Source organism: Lipotes vexillifer, unplaced genomic scaffold, assembly GCF_000442215.2.
Source record: "Lipotes vexillifer unplaced genomic scaffold, Lipotes_vexillifer_v1.1 scaffold339, whole genome shotgun sequence".
NCBI classification, from domain to species: domain Eukaryota; kingdom Metazoa; phylum Chordata; class Mammalia; order Artiodactyla; family Lipotidae; genus Lipotes; species Lipotes vexillifer.
The window spans coordinates 261445-266224 of NW_006772053.1; the positions used below are offsets into that span (position 1 = coordinate 261445).

Sequence of the window (4780 nt, forward strand, 5' to 3'; positions counted from 1 at the left end):
CTGGGGGAAGATGGCAGAATAAGGAATTTGATCAGATATTGGGGGTGGAGATTCCTGAAAAACTGACTAAACAGGGTTTTTGCTAAAATTGGGTGATATAAAGATAGACAGGGAAGTCCAAAGGTCTAGACCTACATAAGAAGAGAGTTCTGGGGAGCCTGACTAAAGTTTGGTCAAGGAGAGAGTCTTTGTCAATATACTAGCGCATTTCTCATATAAAATGTGTAATATTGTTGGATTGAATGACTATCACTAGTCAGCTAAAAATATCACACATGCCATGAAAACTGGCAAGTAAAATTCAATAAATGCTTGAACTTAGAATATTTTGCCTGTGGCTCAAAATATGCCCAATCTGCTACAGCTTTTCTGTGTACCACATTGAAGCAGATATTTACAAGGCCTGGGAAATCAGATGGACTGAATTACTGGACATATCCTTTTACAATTACTGACATAGCAATAGCCTTGATCAGGGTCTTTATATTGAATAATGACAAATGACTGCCTACTGATACGATTTTAGGAGCTATAAAATGCCTACTGTCTCCATTCACCTAAAATTCTAGGCTTGAAGTCTCATTCTTTTAGCTCTGGTTTTGATTTCTTTGGGAGAGGGCATTTTCCAAACTACAGAATACTCTTTCAGCTATTTCGCTAACTGCCCCCCTAACCCCACAAGTAAGTGTGTGTGTGTGTGTGTGTGTGTGTGTGTGTGTGTGTGTGTGTGTGTGATTCCACAGTCATACAGATTTGGGGAAAACTTCGTTAAACAATGTTAAATAGGTTTATCTATGCAAAATTCACTGAGTCTTTAACATACAAATATGTCTTTTGACACTCAAAGAAGAGAGAGCGTGCAGCATTTCATATAACACCACTAACATTGCTGGAAACTAGTGTTCCAAGGAACACAGACTGAGAAATGCTCTTCTTAGTTATTTAGAGTTTAGTGTGCACTAATTGATAATTGTTACCTGTCAGCAGGATTTTCAAAGGAAACGGGGGAAATAAGCAAAGTTTGTTAACCTGGAATTACTGGAGACTGTTTTCCCAAATCTTGCTGACATCAGAACACCACTAAAAAGAAAAACTTGTTCCTTTCCCCGCTACCCAGACAGGGGTCCACACGGCATTGTTCTGGATTCCCATCGTAACTTAAATGGAAACGTCCACAATGTTTGGAGCCCTTCATGTCCTGCAAATGAAGGAGGCGGATGTCCTCATATTCATTGCAGCAGGAACCCACTTAGGTGGCACCAACCTTGACTTCCAAATGGAACAGTACATCTACAAAAGGAAAAGTGATGGCATCTACATCATAAATCTGAAGAGAACCTGGGAGAGGCTTCTGTTGGCAGTTCATGCCATTGTTGCCATCGAAAACCCAGCTGATGTCAGTGTCATATCCTCCAGGAATACTGGCCAGCGAGCTGCGCTGAAGTTTGCTGCTGCCACTGGAGCCACTCCTATTGCTGGCCGCTTCACTCCTGGAAACTTCACGAACCAGATCCAGGCAGCCTTCTGGGAGCCAAGATTTCTGGTGGTTACTGATCCCAGGGCTGACCACCAGCCTCTCAGAGAGGCCTCTTACGTTAACCTGCCTACCATTGCTCTGTGTAACACAGACTCTCCTCTGTGTTATGTGGACATTGCCTTCCCATGCAACAAGAAGGGAGTTCACTCAGTGGGCCTGATGTGGTGGATGCTTGCCCGGGAAGTTCTGCGCATGCGTGGCACCATCTTCTGTGAACAACCATGGGAGGTCATGCCTGATCTCTGCTTCTACAGAGATCCTGAAGAGATCGAAAAGGAAGAGCAGGTGGCAGCTGAGAAGGCTGTGACCAAGGAGGAATTTCAGGGTGAATGGACCGCTCTAGCTCCTGAGTTCACTGCTGCCCAGCCTGAGGTGGCAGACTGGTCTGAAGGTGTGCAGGTGCCCTCTGTGCCTACTCAGCAGTTCCCCACTGAAGACTGGTCTGTAGCTCCCACTGCTCAGGCCACTGAGTGCGTAGGAACAACCACTGAGTGGTCTTAAGCTGTTCTTCTGCAAACTCTTAAAATGGAAATAGGTTGACGGAAAAAAAGCAGTTTCTAAAAAAATGTAAAAAAATAAAACCTTCCTCAGAATGAAAATGGTTTGCCTTTTGAGAAGCTTAGTAGATTCTCAGTAGCGTGCTGCTCCTGGTAAACTATTTTCAGGAAATCATCAGCACAGTACAATTTCTGGCTACCAACTTTCTTTGAAATATTAATTAGATGAGTAAGCACTGTTCAGAGTCCTTCCGTGCCCTTTCTCTAAGCCTGCAATGTTTCCCCTCTGCTTGGAATTATCATGGAAGGCTTCCACCAGTAGTATGTGTGTAGTGGAGGACAAATATGCTGGAAATGTATCGACTAGAACTGATCTTAGGAAAATTCTTCCAATCATCATATGTGAAAAGTTACAGGATTTGTTTCTCAGTCCAATCAGACTCCAATCAAAATGGAGTTTTTCTCTTGTCAGGAACGTATTTGATAATGGAGCAGAGGCAGTTGCAAATGTACTACTCATTTTGTTCTTTATTAATAGGAATTGCATGAGATAGGACTTATTTTATGTTCCTGTTTTAGGGCACAAACTTGTAGCTGGACTATTATTCTTTCTACAGGGAATATTGTAAACTCATTGCCATTTGAAGAAGGAGTCGAAGAATATGAAGCCAAAGGATGTGGGGGGGGGAATTATCATAGAGGTGTGTCATCTAGTTAATTCACAAAAATATTACATTATTTTTCTGGTATTTGAGATGTATATAGCATTTGTAATCTTTAAAAAATTTTCAGTCTCTTTTGATTGCTTTTGTTAAAAGTAATTATTTCCTCTCATACTTAATTTTGTACTATTTAGCTTTAAGCACCAACAACCCTGGATGTATCCCTTATATACTACTCATAAAATGACTTAAAGTAGTATTCTTTTGTATATTCTCATTATATAGCATGCTTTAGGTTTAAAAAATCAGAAAACAATTCTCTCCATCAATCTGTCTTTGTCTCTCTCCGGTTTAAAAGGAACGCTTAGTTAATGAAGGTTAACTTTAAAAAAAGTTGTGATAGTTCCTCACAAAAAAGTGTTTGACTAGATGAAGAAAGGGAGCTAAAAATAGGACTAGAAATAAGGAAGATGATGAGAAGATGAAAAGAGAGAGAGTGAAACTTGAAAAGGAGAAGAAAGGTATGGCAAAAGAGAAATAAGAAAGGAACTAACAGAGAACAGAAAAAAGAAAAGCAAGAGAAGAAATGAGGATGGACATAATACCAGCTGGCTTTATAGTTACTGACAACTGACTTCTATAAATTACAATCACTATAAGTAGGACACATAGGGTAATGATTTATTTTCCAGAGCTTTATTTCTTTCTGAGTTTTATCCTTTGTGTTTTTATTTATTTTTTTAAAACACTATTATTACTTTATTTTCATATCCCTCTTAATACCAAGTGTACTATTTTCTTTTCAATTAAAAAAAAATTATTTATTTTTTTGGCTCCATTGGGTCTTCATTGCTGCACGTGGGCTTTCTCTAGTTGCGGTGAGCCGGGGCTACTCTTCGTTGCAGTGCGCGAGCTTCTCATTGCGCTGGCTTCTCTTGTTGCAGAGCATGGGTTCTAGGTATGCGGGCTTCAGTAGTTGCAGCACATGGGCTCAGTAGCTGCAGCGTGCGGGCTCTAGGGTGCATGGGCTTCTGTAGTTGTGGCACACAGGCTTAGTTGCTCTGCAGCATGTGGGATCTTCCCGGACCAGGGATTGAACCCATGTTCCCTGCAGTGGCAGGAGGATGCTTACCCACTGTGCCACCAGGGAAGCCCCTATCCTCCACACATATTCTCCTCTCACATGATCTGATACTCATTCATACTAAAGCAATAGAGATCAAGTGTGTTATATAGGAACTTGGGAACTGCCAACTGGGTGAGATTTATGGTCCATCAACTCAGCATTTTGTGTAAACAGGGCCTACAAGGTGTAGGAGAAAGTGTTTTCACACGTTTTTAGTAGATTTGAAACTGCTAGAAGTATTCTTTATCTCAAACAGTACGAAAAGAAAAAGTTAGGCCAAGAGAGTCTAAAGTTTTCTGTTTATCAAGGGAACCTAAGTAATACAGGACTGGTGAGAGAGTTCATTTACAGCTTAAGTGAGCAGACTTAATTTCCTAGAACAGAATAGTCTACAGTTTAAGTGGAAAAAATAAAATTTTATATTAAACATGTTTATTACATATTTTGTGATTTAAAATACTTATTGTATTGCAACAATTAAAAAAAACTATAACTCATGACCTGGTGAAATCTTTGCATCACTGAATCTCCTGACCTTTTATTTTTTCCATTCTTATTGGTGGCAACATGATCTTTTCAATCACTAAAACTATAAACTCTGGAGTCCTCCCTGACTTCTGCCCCCTCAGCCACAACATCCAATTGGTTATCAAGCCCTGACATTTCTACCTTCTTAATGTTTCTGGAATCATGTCCTTCTCTGCAATTTCATATCCACTGCTTCAGTTCAAGCTCTCATTATCACTCTTTGGATTACTGCAATCACTTCCTAACTGATCTTGTTGCTTTGGGACAAATCATCTAATTCAGGGATTGGCAAACTATATAGCTCATGGGCCAAATCCAGTCTATCACCGGTTTTTTAAAAAAATATTTTATTGGAACACAGCTATGCTTATTTATTTACCTGTTGTTTACTGTTGTTTTTATGCTACAGCAGCACAGCTGAGTAGTTGTG

At 40.1% G+C, this 4780-nt stretch overlaps 1 pseudogene; it reads left to right on the plus strand.

The window, feature by feature from the left end:
* The first annotated feature begins 1177 nt into the window (after nucleotides 1-1177).
* On the plus strand, nucleotides 1178-2038 carry LOC103069498 (40S ribosomal protein SA pseudogene; annotated as a pseudogene).
* The last annotated feature ends 2742 nt before the right edge of the window (nucleotides 2039-4780 follow it).